Source organism: Passer domesticus, chromosome 2, assembly GCF_036417665.1.
Source record: "Passer domesticus isolate bPasDom1 chromosome 2, bPasDom1.hap1, whole genome shotgun sequence".
Lineage (NCBI taxonomy): Eukaryota > Metazoa > Chordata > Aves > Passeriformes > Passeridae > Passer > Passer domesticus.
Genome location: NC_087475.1, coordinates 68,417,644 through 68,436,763, shown reverse-complemented (window position 1 = coordinate 68,436,763; position 19,120 = coordinate 68,417,644). Strand labels below are relative to the sequence as shown.

General features: G+C 38.9%; 1 protein-coding gene across 5 annotated transcripts in view; it reads right to left on the bottom strand.

Moving 5' to 3' along the window:
- The window catches only part of STARD13 (StAR related lipid transfer domain containing 13), a 293,148-nt gene that overhangs the window by 241,954 nt on the left and 32,074 nt on the right, over positions 1–19,120 (bottom strand). Inside the window, exon 1 of one of the 5 annotated variants that reach the window (XM_064409029.1) lies at positions 2,768–2,905. The exons of the other annotated variants lie outside the window; for them this stretch is intronic. The gene's annotated coding sequence lies outside the window, so the exon portion shown is untranslated. Of the gene's footprint in view, positions 1–2,767; positions 2,906–19,120 lie in introns of those variants that run through there. 5 annotated transcript variants of the gene reach the window in all.

The following is a 19,120-nucleotide window of genomic DNA, read 5'->3' as shown; positions in this document are numbered from 1 at the left end:
ATTTCAGCCCATAGCTGTGGTACACAATAAAAATAGATTAATTATCTTTGCAGCAATGAGAGACCTACTCCTGAAGGCCTCATTTTCTCTGGTGCCTTAGGTTAGTCATCTACACAGAGCTGACTTCACTTCCAGAAAGGGGAGAACTAATTAAGCACAATGTCTTTGAAAAAGAAAACACATTCCTGCATTTTGATGGAATGATTGGAGTAAGTAACTTTTTGCACAATATCTTGTACATTGTGGGCACAGTGAAAGGGCCTCTTACCATTTCAGGTGAATATTATCTGTGCTTCACTATGAGCCATCACCTTTGCTTCTGAGTCCCTGACAGCCAGCACCCTGGAAGAAGCCACGCTCCCACCACACAAAGCCAGCTATAAGCCAAAAATTCTGCTTACTCTAGCAGACTGCCCAAAGGGCAGACAAGGAGCTTTGGCTTGGCTGCCCACATCAGGTGAGAGGGTGGGTTGTATTCACCAGCCATTGCTGCTGCTGGCTGTCCCATTCTTCATCTGATGGTAGTTCCAGAAGCAACAGTGCTCAGATCTCCAGGTCTCCTCCAGAGATTGTCTTTCCCAGCCTTCACCCCTTCCTACTGTCACTCTTTCTTCCCATCCTTGGCCCATTTCCTGGACCCTCTTTAGTTTTGGTAATGCTGCCAAGCAGGATCTGCAGTGATGACATCTACAGAAATACACTTCTGTGTTCATAATAACATCTTTGCTGTAATAAGCCAAACATTTAGCAAAAAATGCTCCAGACACAGTTGCATAAATTCACAGGATCACAAGATGAGTTAGGTTGGAGGGGACCACAGGGGATTATCTGGTCCAACCTCCCTCCACAAGCAGGTCCATCCTGGAGCACATGGCACAGGATTGTGTCCAGGAACTTGTTGAATATCTCCAGTGAGGGCAAGATTCCACAACCTCCCTGTTGCCTCCCTGGCAATCTATTCTAGTCACAGAAACTAGAACAATAGAGAATAAAGAAGTTATTATATAAAGAAGTTCTACCTCATATTTAGGTGGAACTTCCTGTATATCAGTTTCTGCCTTCTACATCAAATTCTGCAGTAGGTATGCCCAGGATAAGTGAATTATATATTTTTTATTTCTAGTACTTTAGGATAGTGCTTTAGACTGCCAAACATGAATTATCATCCAAAATATTGTAATTTTCATTATCTCCCTATATAACTCTATATTACAAGCATTTAAAATCGATATCCAACTTCTTTTAAAACTTTGCTAAGTTATTTCTCTCAAATGAGTTTTGGTTTTTACAGGATATGATGTAAAGCTGTAATTTTTACAGGTTAATTGCAAAAGTCATGAAAGAGTTATTTCTGTTTACTGGATTTGCTATTCTATTGTACTTTTTATTTTTCCTGGGATGAGACTGGAACAAATCAAGTATGCAAAAGCAGGCTGGTTTTGTGCAAGTATGGCAAGCAATCTCTGAGGAGGAAGTGGTGAGAAGAATGTCAGTTCACCCTTGTTCATCCTGTGCAACATTATCTTTTTACTCAATCTAGCAGTGACTATGAAAAACGCCACACTTTAATGTGAAATACTAAATTCCATATCTATAAAGAGTGACACATAGACATTTCTAGCTCCTAAAAATGGAGCAATCTTGGCAAAGCAGAGAATTAAGAAATCCTACCCATAGCAAAATTTGTAACTCAGAGTGCTGTGAACATTCAGAGCTAAATCTGTACATATCACAAAAGGCCTCTGAGACAGTCCTGCAAAAGAACGTAATTCTCACCACAATGATGAATGTATGCACATGCAAGTTCTGAAAACTAGTAATCTTTCTGGAAAAGGTCTTCAAGGCTTTATAAACAGGGAGATTACTTTTGTATGCATACATAATTCTAAATATACACTGTAGCATTAGCTCTGCTGGTGGAAGCTAGTGTAGATAAGGATGTGGAATAATGAATGTATATGTAGGTTTTTCAACTAAAAAGGTAATTCAGGGCTACCAGAGATAACTGCCCAACCAGAACTGACTCCAAGGAGCATTAGTAAGAGCAAAAACATTAAAAAGCAACACACAGGATTATTTTTTGCTAAATGTGAAATGCATATCTGAGTGTAGCAACTTCAGCTGTTCACACAAGTGAGTTTAAAACTTACAAATAGAAGGTTGTCTATTACTGAAAACTCCTTACAAATCAGCAGTAAATTAATACAGATTTTTGATATAGCTAGTGGCATGCCATGGAAAGGAAGTTCTCATATGGTCTGGCACATGCAAGTGTGTATGTGAAGCCTCACAGATCAATTTCTGTGTATCATGCTCTATTGGCTTGACTTGCCTTTGCCTAAAATCAAATCATTATGATTTATTTCATAGCATTACTCCAACAGCAAGTCACCTGAAGCAGCTTTTCAAACATGGCTTAAATTAGTGCATTTCAATACCCATTATGTATTTTGACATTACATGTGAATCATGTGAATACATGTAACTTTTTCAGTTTAAATTAAATTTGAATCTGAACTGACATAGTAAACCAGCAAATCAAGTCCTAATATTGGCTGGAACAATACACCATTCATCTAAAATAAAAAGTTCCTGCCTCTCAGGCCCTAGTGCATTTTTTTCCCTTTCACAATGACTTTGCTTAGTATTTTCTATTGACTTATACAATATTCCCCTGAAGAACTAAGCAAACAAGGCAAGAGAATGCAAGACACATAGACTAAGAGAAAATTATGAGATTAGGATTTTTTCTTGATGATTATTTTACCTGTTTTTGCAAGGTAACCCCATATTTTTCAATTCAGTTAATTTCCATAAGCGTAACAACAGAAACTGCGTGAGTAGCCAAAAGATCCTCCAAGCATTGGGGCAGAACAGAAAAAAGAAGTGAGCAGATCCTTAACAAAAGATATTTCAGCTTCCTCGCTGCACAAGAACTCTGTCAACAGAAGTATGTGTGAGAATCCCTGGGGCGAAAACAGCCTTCTGCAAGCATTGGCCGAATTACTCACAGAAAAATACAGAAAAAAAGGAGAGGGGGAGGAAAAAATAAAAAGAGAGAGTAAGAGCATACTTCATAGGATCACCAGGCATTTCTAAAAATATAGCATGACCTCATTCTTCACATTATGCCAGACCTTAACATCATGCTTTGCTTTATCACCTGGAGCACCTGGAGTCAGGTTCCCACTGCTCGAGTTTGGATGCTGTCAGATTTTGAAAAGGTAGGCAGTAAAATACCTTTTGATGTAGTATAAAGCCAGTGTAAAGCAGTACTAAAATTAGCTTCCATGTCACTTGCAAATTCTAATGATTTTTTGCCTATGTTTCGTCAAGACCTACATTTGCTGCCAAAGCTTTACAAGTCTTTCCTTTTATATATATATTAATAGAATCATAGCTTGCAGACAGACTTCTGCATACGCTGCAAAATGTGGTTGTAGTGCAAGTTATTGGACACATGAGCCTCTGAGTGTGATTATAAATCAGTTATTTGCAAATCTAACCTGAAAAGGAGAAGGATGTATTGTCACTGGAAACATGGGGTGAGAAGTCTTTGAGTTATAGTTAAAATTTGGAAGTGTTTCTCTATATTGCTTTTGAACAGAGCAAAAAGCAAAACTGAAAATGCTGCAATACCCTTCTACTCGTGTAATGGATGTATTCATGTACTCAGGCTTGTAGCTGCAGATTATGTTTTTCACCTTGAGATATCCTTGAGGCACAGACACTTGGGTATCTTGGCACAGATGCTGCTACATCTACTTCCATTCTGATTCATTTCAGCGAGTGAAGGAGGTGGCACTGAGGTGCTGGTATCTCTTACACCTCATGCCCCTGATTGCCTTCACTGAAGTTAAGCAGTATTTTTTTATACAGCAAAAAATTTGGCATAGTTATGAATGAGTCAGTCAGCAAATGAAGCGACATCTTGAAGCAGCCATTTTTTGGGACTTTATGTGACAGTTTGGTGAGTTTGTCTCAGTTCAGGAGTGTTCATGATCCCAGGACAGCTGCACTACCAGGAGTGTCTACCACCAGCCTTGCCATCACTGCCCCCACCTGCACTGTGTCAGAAGCTCATTCTCATTGTCAAGGAATGTAAAATACCTTCTCAAATGCAATAAACTAAAATGATAAAGAGACACTTTGTTAGTTTAATAGTGCTTACATTTATATTTGTCTCAGCTGCAACTGTTGGTGGCAGATGTGCTGTTTTGCAAGCAGCCTTTTAACAAGCACAGCAATGTCAGCAATTTATTTACAGCTGGACCTACTTGCAGTGTATAGGAGGAAAAACTGCTATGAGAGGAGTTGTTGACACACTTTGTGCTATTAGCTGAGCCTGGGGCTGAGTTTAACCCAGAACAGGCACTAACGTCTTGCCAGTATGCTGACTCAATTGTATTTCTGCCTAAACCAGCATTACCAAAGGCACTGTCATTGTCACCTTACACCACATGGTAATTGCAAATAAGGTGAGAAAATACCCTCTGCAGTAGACTGTTTCCCTTTCTAAGGACTTAGATCCATGGGCAGTGTTTATTTCTAGTTGGTTTACATAAAGTGGGCCTTGATTTTGCAAATCTTTCTGTTATGTGCAGCCCATGAATAGCATGGTTACAGTCTTGAGCAAAACCAAATGGCAGGAATGTGTGAGCAGCAGTAGAGTGTCCTTAAAGAATAAGACCTGTCTTTCCTTGTGCCAATAGGCACCTTTTACCACTGCATTCAATGTGTTACTTTGGTATTCCCTGTTCTGCCTTATGTACCTTGCCTTACAAGTATGAAATGTACCATCAATCTCCTGATGAGATACTGGCCAGAGGTTGTTGGGCTACATGCTTGTAGAAGGCAATTTTGAGTGATTTAAGATTTCACTCTGAATTACTTGAGAAATTAAACCTTATGTAAAGATATTGCCCTGGAATACTTTGGCTTTGTTTTTATATAGGCAGTGAAATCGATGCTGAACAGGAAGAATAGGCAGCCATACATGGACACTGTTCATAAGCACAAGCTCCAAAATGAATCAACACCTGATAAATGTTTTTAAAATAACACTGCATAAACCACATAGGAAAAAAAAAGTCTGTGTCCCTCAGGCTGATGAGATTCACATTGGTAAGATCCCAGGTTTTGTCTAAGCTGCCAGTCCACACCAAAGTCAAGAAACATCCATTCTGCAGGCAAAGACACACAGGCTGCTTCTCCTTCCTGTTCCTTCAGCTTTTAAAGTGAATTCCATCATGTATGTTCATGGGATGCTCAATGGACTGTTTGGAAATTAATCTTAATTTTGCTTTCTTGGAAAGAAGCTGGAAGGATCATTCTTTTTCATATTGGAGGATGTCAATGATAACATTTAGTTACATAACACATTTCTATTAATATATTTTTATTTTTAAGCTCTTGAAAGAGAAATTATGTAAGACTACCACCTCTCACTCTACAAGTTAGGTAAATAACAAGCAGCTTGGTTTTAGTGGGTTTTTTTTCTGTTTAACTCTACTCTATTCAAAATTGTTTGTCAACAAAAATTATCTTTCTCAGCCTGCAAGTGTCTTCTGAAATTGTATATATCCTTCTGAGAAATCTGTGCTGAACCTGTGACAGCAACTAGCAGCCAAAAGAAGTTATTTTGATGGTCTGGTTTTGTATGGTTCATAACACCTCTCTGAAAAAGAAAAACATATCACTGTCTTTGGTGCCTTCATGAGAAAGTATCAGTTCATATTAATTTCATTTTAAACTATTATTATCCACAATGTGCATATAAGGAATTGGACACTTGCATCTGCTATGACCACACAGCCAGCAGAAGAATTGTAAGCTGGAATCAAAATTTCTCTATCACTGAAGCATTCTCTTAATCACTTTGCATCTTCCATCCATAAAAAAAAATGTTTTATTTACTAATTGTCATTATTGAATTTACACTGAGGCTTCATCAGGCATCGTGACTGAAGATCAGCACTTGTTTTAATAGGATGAACTCTTCTTGCTGATATTGTTTATGGAAGACAGTTCCATTACAAATATGTACACTTTTACCTCTCAACTGTCCTCTTAAACAAGGATAAAAAGATAATCTTATGTAACCCCCTATACCTCTCCAAGCTTCTGATTTTCCCATAATCCATTAAATTCCCCCAACAGCTCCAACACCCTTCAGTAACTCTTAAATGCAGTGCTTCTGCTTCAAGCTTCCTTTACACCCACAAGTTCAATTTCAAGTTCTAGTCCTGATCTTCAAAGTAACCTTGATGCCTTGACTCTTGCTTCAGCACCTTCTGTCCTTGCCACCGTGGCCATGGCCAACACAGGGGTAAAAGCCTGGCGCAAGGGAAGAGATGCCCCAGCAGCCACCAGGAGCTACTACACTCATTCCAGGAGAAACCACATAAAAATATGTCTCTCTGGCTGCTTTCTGAGCACAGTACAGGGAGAAAAATAACTCACAGGACAGCAGTGTTTGGGATAAGAACTGACTCAGTTGCTCTGAAACCAGTCAGTCTAGAGAGTGAGAAACAGCCAGACCCCGGCAGCTTCTGAACTCCGCCCAAGTACATTCATCCTGATTACAAGCCCTGATTGTTTCTGATACCTAAGTCATCTGGCTGAACACCTGAAGGAAAACCAGGTAAATTCAGCAGCCTAAACCCAGGCTTCTAATGTCCTTTGAGATGTCCTAAACTAACCCACTTGGCCTTCAGCTGGCAGCTCAGAGAGGTGTGAATCTCCAACTCCTCTGACATGCCTACTGCGTGGATGCCATAGGACAGCAAGACATCTCAGGGGCACTGCTTGGCACCTGCAGGTAGGCACTTGTTTAGGCAGATGAATTGCACTTTTGGATTCCTCAGTAGGCTATTCAAAGAATTTAACTTCAGGCACCTAATTTTGATGACTAACTTAGGTTTCTTAGTTAAGAGCCTTAATCTCTCCTTTCCCTATACAAAAAGCCTGCATTCTCTGTATTCTTAATGTATGCACCTCAATTCAGCTGGCATAGGTAATGTTTTGCTTCCAAAAAGACGTGTTAGTCTCCTGATTGAGCAAAGAAGCTGCTGTAGGAAGCCAAATTGATAAAAATTGCCAGCAGCTCCCTGCTGCTTGAGGACCTGTTTCTGTGCTCCAGTACGTTATTAGGGAAACTTTCAAGGCTAGATCAGAACATACTCAGAAAACAAACAAGAACAAGCACTTTAGTGCTAGGTTTGTGGCACTTCAGCTCCCAGGTTTGCACTCCTATCAGTCTTATAAAGTTTCTGCAGTGTTTTGGCAACATGCTACATTTCTCAGTTGAAATACACTGTTTAATGCAAGACTAGTAAACAGCTTGAATAGGCAGGGCTTTGATTTATGAACTGCATCAATATGGTAATGAGCATGTTGGCTGGGCAATTAGTTTTAAATTGTATAGGCTCACACCAGCTCTTGTTATTATGAGTACAAAGGTTTGTCAGAGTACCTCTGAGTTCAGTATTTCAGAATCCTCTGGTGTCTTTATGCCTATTAGACCAGAACTGAAGCAAATTAAAGCCTCTGCTAGACCTTCTGAATCTAATATCACTAAATCATATCTATGAAAATATCAGCAGCAAATAGATTAAATAGATGCATCCATTTAAAATGCTACTTTGCATGCTTTTTTTTTTTCCAAGTCCAAAATGGGCTTTGATCTCCAGCAATGTCTTTATCACCCTCTCTAATCAGTGTCTGTAATGAATGCTAAAGAAATGGTGACCCTGCAATAAACGTCAATTACTACAAAGGCTGTGCTGCAGGGCAGCCTCTCCTCTCAAGACCTGCTGGGTCCATGAGATATAAATGGGCATCAAGGGAGGACTCTGTCAGCTGCTATGAAGATCAATTATTTCAGAGGGAACAAAAGTTGTTGTAGAGGAGCCTCCTGTTATCCCTATCTCTGTGTGCAGAAAGGCCAAAATAAATCTTGCTCACAGGATTGGTCAAGCAACACTTTTTGATACAAGAACTCCTCCTTAAAAACCAACCTATTTTTGATGGATAACTCATGCATTTTTATTTAATCAAAAAACCAAAACAAAGTAAAAAATATTATTTATGTTGGGAGATATTTACTCCTTTTGATTAATTTTCAAAACTTCGAAAGAAGTGTTTGAGCATAAGTGCTCAGATGAAAACTTCAATATTTTCAGCCTTTCTATCTCTTGTTCTTCCATGTGATTTTTAAAATTATATTGTTAAGTATTCAGTTAATTTGACAGAATCTCATAGTTCTTTCAAATTCTTCTATTTGGGGGATAAGCTTTGTTTTGTGTTTTTTTCCTAAATAAACCAGGCAAAGGCAAAACATTCAGCAATATTTAATGACAGCTGCTTTAGAGATGCTCAAAATTTTATTTGGGTACAAAAGGAAGTGTTTCTTAAGCCAAGATACATATTTGGGGCCTGAATAGCTATTTTGAACAAATTCCCTTTTTGCCTTTTAAGTTATTTCTTCTTCTGTTATTTGAGCTCTTCCAATAATTAGTTATAGTAATCTGTTTTCTAGTCTCAGTTCTTTAATTCCAAATTTCTACTTAGGCTGATTTCTTGTTTTGCATGCTAAATTGTAGAGATTTATGGTATCAGATGTTCCTTCCCCATAGAATGGGTTACTTTTCTATCAAATAACAGCTCTCCTTTTTGTATAAACTCAAACAATTCAAGTGGTTTGACATATATAGTCTAAAAATATCTAAACTAGCTCTAAGCCTACTAGCCTAGGTCTCACAAATGATGAAGCAGTGGAGCTGAGACACAGTGCTGTGATACACCTTTTTTTGGGGGTATCCAAAGAGTAACTCAGGTCTTTACATAATACCTGCAATAACTGCATGCCAAGTTCAGAGGTCATATTTGAAGCTATTCCCTGGAGCCTTCATAAATTTGGATTCTTATGCTATTTTATGGGACTTCCTGAGATTTTCTCCACCTGTGACATCTTTCCTCTATGCAAACTGAAACTGCCTGGGGTGTTTCCACATGACTTTATGGAACAAAGTTGCAAATAAGCAACCCATCATGCAAAAATTATGCAATCCACTAGCGAATGTTCCTAGAAATCTGAAGTTTAGTTCACAAATAAAGAAGAGCTGGATTGGGGTTTTTTCAGAAAAAAAAAAAAAGTGATTTGGAGTAGAAAACAATACCTGAAACATTTTATATACAGTCTAACAGCTATATAAAGCAAAAGTGCAGGATAATTATTGCTTAACTTTTTCTAGTTTTCCTTTCCTATATAAGCCATTTTTTTCCAACCTTTAAAAATAAAAAAAAGTAAAAATATTAATCAAATGGGATGTGAATTGCCTGGCAGGATGAGGCTCACACAAACATGAAATTCATTTAATCTGATTTCCATGGAAACATGGAATTGTTGCAAATTTTGTCACTGAGTCCCTTAAACAAGTAGAATGGTTATGTCCAGGTTCCACACAGCATACAAGCATTAAATTAAATGATCAACACCCTCCCCTGGCCAGGCAAGAGCCTCTGCAACTTAATTCAAATAAATGAATCTCTGACAGAGATGGTGTGTTTCACCTTAATTTTTATGAGTACAAAGATTTGTGTTAATGTTAGAGAGATTTTCTTTCCTTCAGAATGCCGTAAGTGATTAATTCAGATATCAGAGAGTAGCAAAATTAGTCATTTTTCCCCTTTGTGACAAGAAAAAAGACTAGTTGCTTTGACTGAGTTTTAGAAGTGCCACAAATTGAGTTTCAATCTTCTGTCATTAAAAATGTGATGTGTTTATCTGTGTGTACTGCATGTACTTTTATAGAGACCCTCTTATGACTGAGGATGCCTGTGCCATCTTAGTGGGAGTTGAAGATCAGTTTTTCATGAAGCTAAGACACTGTAAATCATACCAGTCTATAGTGTTAGTGTACATTTGTAATGCTAGAAATAAAGTCTTATTTTAACACTGAGCAATAGCCACCACGTTAGTAATATTTAGTTTAAAAGTATAAAAAGAAGTAAATATTTGATGGTTTTGTTACCTCTCCTCTCTAAAAAAAGGTAGAACAAATGGTCTAAGTTTAAGCACTCAGTGCCTTCCTTCCCTAATGCTCTAAACAGCTTAAGGCTAAATTTTTTCCTGTTTTTATCACTAAATATATAAGGAGGATTGATCTTCAAAAAGCTACGGGCCTTTCTTTTTGTAAAATGTGAGCCACTTCTAAAGTGTGTTTCTCCAAAAGGAAAATGTGTCTGGCAGTAAACACTCTGATTTCAAAACTTCAAGCTCTCTCTGGCTTTTTTTAAAATACATGTCTTCATCCCCACTGTTTTTAAAAGAAGCTTAAAAATGGTAAAAGACTATAACTAATGCAACTTTGGCTCCCCAAGCCAAAGTGATGACAGGGCAAAGCAGCTGTATGAAATACAGACTTCCCTGCTCACCTCATCCAGGCATAAATTGCAAACCACCCACAGCAGGCAGAGTGTCCATGACAAGGGACCAGCAATGTCACTGCCTCTGGCCACCCACACCAGGGTACTTACTGCTGACAGGTTTTTCTCTGCCACCTCTCTCCCTGTTTAAACTGCAGTAAATGAACAAGTTTTATGCTTTTTGCTGGTGGGGAAACACGGAATTGGTCTTGTTCATCTTTCATCGCCAGAAGTTATGTGAACACATGGCAGTGCCTGCAGCCACAAAGGCACCATGTATTATTAACCACAGGGCTGCACTGCTTTAGTCAAGCCACACTTTGCAAGATGATGCCCAAAAGCAGTGAAAAGCAGTTACTTTTAGTCTTTTCTGGGGAAAATCAGAGCCCTGTGTAGAAACAACGCAAGGATGCACGGTAAGGGGAAAATTAGCTGTGCCACTTCCCAAAAAAGATGTCCTCAAGGCTTCAACAAGCCCTGGAAAAACTATGCTCTGAGCTCAATAAATAGGCTACATGATAACAAATAAATGGACAAATGACAATTTGTAATTGTCACCCTGTTCTTCAGAGTTTTTCTAAGCCTTCTGATGTTTACATTCTTGTAACAAACTTTCTCAGGAACTTTATGTAAATAATTAATTGTTTTGCATTCTTTTCTGGAAGAGGAGAAATTTGATGGACTGTTGGTTTGTCCAGTGTCATTGGAGAGGTGGCACTTTCACCTTCCAATCCACTGTCACTTTTGGAAATCTATAAATGTTGGAGTCAGAATTAAACTGCTCTCTTTGTCACCTTGGAGAATCCAGTGTCTATGTCTTTCTATTTCGTGTCCTAGAGTAACATGTAATAATTTAAAATTTCAGTTGCTCCAGCAGACAAAAACTAACTACCTTGATCGCAGTCAGATTGTGTATAAAAATAGAGAAAATTATAATACCACTCTAAAATTGCTTATATTCACAGCTTAACATACTTATTAACCTTTTCCCATTGCTTTCCAGTATATTGATATTCTTAAAACATAACATCTCATATGCAAATACCCAGGCAAGGACTCTGCTTATAAGACAACCTGGGCTGGTACTCCCCATGTGTTTGCTATAATGCACCACTGTCATCTCTTTAAATCATTGGGAAGGCTGCAGTGATTTTATATTGCTAGGAGTTTCCATTGCAGTGAGAGACTGGCAAGTACCAGACTGAGAGCTGCTTGACAGACCTTCACCTTGCTCCTGCTGAAAATGTATGTTACCATACAGATTTTAATGACTTGTCCCTACCATTCTGGAACCTGGGATTTCCTGCTGCACCCTGCACATGAGGCAGGCAGCCAAGGATGTGGCAATACAGGAAAGGCAATGGTGAAACAAGACATGATAATCTTTGACTGTGTGCTGTGAAAAGAAATTAATGTTGCTTCTCTGCGAGTTATTTACATCTAATTGTGCAATTTTGCAAAAGGTTCAGTTTCTCTTTAATTTGGATGCAGTACCTCCCTGGCAACATCACATTTAAATTCTTGTCATAGATGACCTTCAGCTAAGTAAAGAAATGTTAGCTTGCATCAACAATTCCAAAGATATTTGAAAGTACCCTAAATAAACACCGTACCTGTGAGGGTACAGGCAAGTAGAAGTCTTTTATGAGCTTCTACCTGAAATACTGCTGAGTTTCCTGGGAACAAAATGCAGAGTGCCAGTGATTTTACCTGCTATGTGTTTACTGCTACAAAGCCTCCTTACCCCACCCCATTTCCCTATATAATGTAGATATATGGGAAAGCAGCAGTGTCCACCATTCACTGTCATCCTTCAGGCTGAAGACATTGTCAGTACTGTGTGTGTCCAAAATAACTCTTTCAGTTATAAACCTCAACCTGCGCAAGCAAGATAAAATAATCGGAGTACTAACTTCCAGGGTTTGTTTTGGGAGAGTTTTTATGTAATGGTGTCAGTCAAATAGTGTATATTAAAGCAATTCTTCAGAGACAGTATAAATGCTACTGCAGAAATTCCTACCAGACTGTGAAAAGTCTATTTTAAGGGGTATTAAAAAGATGTCAAGAATGGTTCCCTCAAGCATGTGTACTCTGTTCATACATGGTCATGACAATTAGTGTAAATGCTCTTTATCAAACACCATTTTATCTCAAATTAACATTTGTGTGGGAAGATTTCATTTTACTCTGATAGATAATTAAAGAAATAAAATTATACTAATTTCAAGATTTTTGAATTCTTCATTTCCCCTTGTTTCAAGAAAACTTGATAGCCTTATTTTGCGCAACATTTTCCATATGGGGGGTGTGCCTCACCAATGCATATTTGAGAACCTTATGACAAACAGGAGTACACAAGTGAAGATAAGTAGTCACATGTGTGCGTGCCTGTTGTTATGAATTCAGCAATGCTGAGTGCCTCTCACTCAGTAACAGCTGGTATGAGACTTAGGAATTTCCAAACACTAGGTGCCTCTACATTTCACCAGAAACATTGGCTAAATTAAATACCTTCCTTATTTTTCCCTCTCTGCCACAGAAGTGCAGAGGAGCTTAGAAGTGTCTCTGGCCTGCAGAACTTGCTGGGGCAGCAGAGGTAAAATGACCACTAGTCATGCAGAGAAACCCCTTCAGGTTTCCTTTGTCCTATTTATGTCAAACACCTTGGTGCTCCTGATGCTTTCCTTCTCTTGGTGGGTGCTCTGCAGTGAGTGAGACTTTGCAGGGACAGGACTCTCTGTGTAGCATGAGCCCATGGCCCATAACCTCCCATCACCTCTAGAAACAGCTCTCAGGGCAGCCCAGAGCCAGGCAGGAGGTAGCTCAGGCACAGGTGCCTTCAGCAGGCCAAGCTGCTTGACTCTGGAGGTTCCTGGATCATGGATTTGTAAACTTGTTGAACATGAACAGCATCTGTTTATCAGGCATCTCTGTCTTGACTTGCAAAGCGAACAAAAAATCTAAAGGACTCAAGTACAGAATTGTCTAGTGCAGGGAAAGAGGGGCTTGGGGATGGCTCACATGGATTGGGATGAAGACTTGTTTTCAGAGAAAGTTGGAAATGCCTTAGATTTAGGGTAAAGATTGGTATTTTTGAGCTATATGTTACTTTAAGTGAGCTGTCATTGGTCAGGGAATGGGTGAGTTCATGCTCTACAGTTACATGTGGAGCCATAACTCAGCCCATCTTAGAAAGACTGTGAGCCTCAGTGGCACCAATAAACTGCAAAAAATAGATAAGTGGGAGAAGGAGCAGGGCCTGGGACTCTCCCTTTCCAGAGAGATTTTTCTCATAACAGGCCAAAGACCCCAGTACCTCCTTGCTCACTAGGTTTAGCCCTGTAAATGTCATCTCCCTTTCAGAGTAGTATTTGTTGCTGGCAGGAGGATTGTGCCATGCCAGACAGAGAATGTTGAAGCCTGGTGGCTGATGGACTTTCCTGAAAAGTGTGAGCAGTGTTTTAGACAGTGGGTCTAGAAAGAAAATGTTCCAGCTCCTGGGCAATGAGAAGCCTCTTCTGCTGCTGCCATTAAAGCCTCATTTCTTCTGAGTTCATGAACGTCATTAAGCAGAAGATCTGCTCCCAGGAAAGAAGGTCCTGCTTTACTCACAGCCTGGACTGCTCTCAGCACAGGTCACTGGTTGGGATGGGGGCACATGGGCCAAAGCACTGGGAGCCACCAGCCCAAGCTTTGCACTGCCCAGACCCCAGTGTCTCTGCCAGGCAAGGAGCAGGTCTGCTTTCACACGTAAACCAGGATGGAAGCCAGTGAACAGGCAGCACTGATGAACCCAGCATCAAAAGCAAGGACGTGTAGGAGTTGAGTTAATTGGTGCTTAAAGCACTTAAAGCAGAAATTCAGAAATTAAGATCTGATGCAAAGATGACTCAGAAGCAACACCCTGGGCTTAGCGGGCATGCATAGGGAGCTTCCCTCTTAAAAGGAGCTAAACATTTGTAAGTGCCAGAGAGCTTTTATAACAGGAGAGTTGCTTTAGCCCCAAAATGGTGTTTTCTAACAATGCCCTGTCTCCCAATAAGGGAACGCCAAAGCTGACTCAGAGAACTCTGAGCTGAGACTCTGCCCAGAGGAATAATATGAATAATCTAAACTGCTCTTACAGCTCCCCCTGTCAATTTACTAAAAGCATCATATCTGTAGTTGGATCTGTGGCTTAAAAAATGTGGCCTAAGGCAGGATTTTTTTGCTTCTATGTCAATACATTAAAAGATTCAGAATGTGTTTAAGAGTAGGCTGATGTGGATTAAAAAAACCAGTAGAATTCTCCAAATATTGTTCCTGCTTTCTCTGAATAACATCTTACAGAAAGACATGCTTCACACTACATGATTTTAAAGTGATGAAATCTTTGCTTCTTCACTGCCTCTTTTTGTGACTCCTCCTTTGGCTCAAAGGAGTTGTGCCAATATTAAAAAAAAAAAGAAGTTATTTATATTGTGGTGGAGCCAGGATGCCACATAAAGAACCTGTTCTTTATTGTGTGAAGTGCAGTAAATTCACAGGAATGAGTCCCTGCCCAAGGAACCCACAGCCTATAACTCTGAACATGGCACAGCACAAAGAACTATGGAACGCACAAACGACCATACAGAAGGCAGATCGTGATGCGCATAAATAAACACAAATGTTGGCCGGCGAGCCCCTAGAGGCTCATGAGGCTGGTTGAAGGCTTTAGAAATGCTGATACATCACAAAATGCTAATTTTATGGTCACATCTGGGATAATTTTTAAAAAGCATTAAAGAGCATTTAAAAAAGCATTCATAAAAGCATTACTGAGTTGTACCTCAGTACTAGAGACATGACGAGGTCCCAGGGGGTTCGGCCATTCTAAATTCAGGTGGAATCAGGAAGCAAAGTATTATTTCAAAATGTAGATGAAAATATTTTCACTGATCTTGTGGGAATGCCATTCAGCCAGTTACTGCCTTATGCTTCTTTGTGCATTTAGACTTAGGTGAGATTTGGATAATTTAACTCATTCAAAATACTTCAGCCACCCAAGTAACTGTAAAGTTTTGATAGGTCAGTGAAACCCACAGTTTGCTGCTATGTATTTAATATAATTCTTTCTCCTAAGTGGATTTTCAATCTCTTTTTAAGAGTAGAAACTAGTTTATTCTCAGACAGAAATTAATTAACCCCCATTCATTCAAATGAAGCTAATTCCATCTACTCAAGGACATTTCCTATGTTAGTGCCTCTTTTCCAAAGTTCCATAAGGTACTTAAAACAAGTATCACAATTATGGAGGAAAGACCATGGAGGAAATAAAAGAAGAAAAGGCTGCATGCATAATTTCTAGAACATTTAGCACCTTAAAACTTCTGAAATTAAATATTACATAAAATTTAAAGACAAAAACCTGTACATTGTACACTTCATCTAACTTAATGTGTTACTAGAAACAGGATTAAATTTTAGCCTCAGAGCATCTAATGAAGTAATATTCAGTCTGTCACCATGTTTAACCTTAAAAAAAAAATTCTGGAAAACTGCTCCCGAGAGACATGCAGCTTTTTTTGGCAAAAGATGTCTTCACCAAGCTTCTTTTTCTACCTTAACATAAAACAATTTCCTTAGTGAAATAAACTGTATGGTCAAAGAGAACTGTTTGCTATAATAAATGAATCTAGAGTTTCTTGCGTGAGAAATCTCTTGTTCAGAGATATTATTTTTCTCCATTAGCTACTCAGCTCTTATTAAAGACATTTCTTCAGATGATACCACACCAAAGAGCAGTAACAACAACAACAACGGATTAAACATAGTGGTTTGCTCCAAATGACTGGCTGAATGAGAGAAAAACAGTTTGCTGAGGTGTGTCTTCTGCTGAGGCTCACTACATGAGTCCTGGTTTGGCATGTTTATGGCTCTGCTGTCTAGTTGCATTTTGTTCAAGTTGATTAATATAACTAGATTTTATAGGTATCTCATTTAATAAAACAATCCAAAACAGTCCATAGCAATCCTTTGAACATTTTGTAAAAAGTGTCATTGCTGCATTATTCATTTTATTGACTAGTGCACATAGGGAATTAATCAATTTGACCTGCAAAATAAAATTAAATGTAGTAGGCATTTTAGCATGGTGAAAAGATTGGGCTGAGGAAAGATGTGAGGAGGTAGGATGGAAAAAAAATTAAAACTACTCAAAGTCTATTTTGTAAAAAATTCTGTTCATGGAACTGTGAGAAAAATGATTGCAAACCAAACCATACCAAAGCAAAGCAAACCAAACCAAACCATTATAATAGGTCAATAATCTACTTCTTCTTTTTAAAAAATGAATCTAGGGAGGCATTTTGCCAGCATTAATAAACGCCTTTTCTGAAATAACAGAAACTAATTTTAGAAGAAAGTATTTTTTAATATGAATTCTTTCAGGAATTCGTGCTTTGAAGAAATTAACAAAATTGTTTGCATCCTGATCTGCAGCAAAATATACTTTGGAATGTTAAATTGTCTTGCAAGGTCTAATCTATGATTTCTGCTATTCACCAGTCCAAATCCTAGAGAATATAGTCTCTGCTCTAGAAAATGTATAAAATTGATAAACAAAATTTTAAAAATTGCAATTCTGTTATAGATACTGGATGAAAAAAACCTGAGGCTGGTAGATGACAATGTCAGTTTTACTTGTCTTGGAACAGGAATGTCAAGAAAAGCCTCAGAAAAGACAAAACTTTACTCCATAATTCAAACTTGGAAATAGGGCCTGTTAGGACCAGTCTGTGTGGCCAGTTTCCACTGTTTTTCTGAAAATGAGCTGCATATTAGAAGGGTCTCTCTCTCCAGGGATAGCAGAAAGCACTTAGGATGACAACTATTTACAGGTTATCTTTGCTGCCCAATTGAATCTCACCAGGACTGTCCAGCCCAGAACCACATGTTCCACTATGAGGCACCAAAACTGATCTCCTGGGAGCATTTGATTTGGCTTGTCACATCTCCGTTTCTAGAGGGGACCAGCTCAGTCCTCTGAGAAGCTGTGGCAGGCAATCAAAGTCGCAGTACTTCAGCAGGGACTTTTCAAGGATACAGAGGTCCTAGGCATGCCCCATCGCCAATTAATCTACAGATCCTGTAGTGCTGGGATTAGTCTATCAAACTTGTTAATGGGACATTTGCCATTAAAAAAAAATAAATGGGCAGAACATACACAGTGATATTGGCAGAAAGAAGTGCTGCCTTACTCATTATTTTCTCACACTTCTGGTGGAGTGAATAAATCAACACTGAATGTTGTTTAGGAAACTTGCAACACTGGTGTAGACTGCCTAAAATAACTTGCTTATTGATGACCTATAAATCCAACTTAAATCTCACATTAACCTTTTCTCTGAGTAGCTTTTTCATTAGTAGATGATTAAGTGATTGGAAATGGCTGAAAATGAAGCCACTCAGCTTGCAAAAGGGCAGACCACTGTCCCTGTGCTGCATCCATAAGTCCTGGTATTTTTCAAAGTTGGAGGCACCAGCTGAAACTGGGACATTTCCGACACCGATTCAAAAACTTAAACACAAACCATTGGAATTTAGTGGAGAGACAGCCTGTTTAGGTTTTTTTTAAAGGAAGCTTAAGGTCATGCTTCCCATGCTGTGCTCAGCTCCCAGAATGGATCTCTTCTTCTTCTACTACATAAACATTAGTAGTGTGGAATTCCCATTTATGTCAGTACTACATTACTATTTATGATGTCACAGAAACCTTCCTTTTCACCTCACAGAAGCTCATCAGAATTGCACAGTATTAACTGTGGTCTTGTGCAACACCAGACCCATAGAGGGAGTGATGCCATTTTGTCAGACCTACTATACTATGTACATAAACATCAAAGCATTTAATGAAAAAAATAACTATAACATATTTTTTACTATTAGCCTTTAAATATTGCCGCTATTTTTAATGTCTGGAAGCTCAGTTTTGAAGAAGCCTCCCAAAACAGCCCAGTAGATTCAAACACCAGAAAATACAGAAGAGCCACTTTTAACTGGCAAGAACCATCAGCAGGGCCACCTGGTTACACCGCAGTGGTAATAAATTAGTTCCTGCATCTACCACCAATTTCCACTACCTTGTCTGCCAGATTATTACATATGCAGAGAAGCCTTCTGCTGAGAGATATACACTTCAATTTCAGCCCATGACCTCATATTTTACCTTTTTGCTAGAGATTCAGACCTAGTTCTGTGTTCTACCCTTAGGTACTTGTACACTGTAATTAAATCCTATCTCACCTGCTCCTTTTTCACGGCCCAACATGTTAAGGTCTTGGAGCCATTTCTTGAAGAAATGTATTTCTTGAAGAAGATATATTCTCCTGCCTCCTAAATAAGCCTTGTTCCTTGGACCCCTTCCAAGTTTTCCTTAGGGAATGCACCAAATTACAAACCTCTTGAAAGATTTAGAAGTCCAGCGGGGCTTCACGTGGTGCAATTATTGGGGAGATTGGCTTTAAAGGATATGGCTGGGCAGGTTAAAGTCAATGGGAGTTCAACGTGTGGAGAGATTAGAGGATCAAGGCTTGGTAGGCTGAATGCAGTGTGGGACCTAAAAATGTTAGCAGGGATTCAGACAACAGTGTCTGTTCAAATCCTAAATCTAGGGCTGACTTTCATTCTTTGGTGTGCTTTTAAATACCTATGTAAATAACTGTGGTTGTGG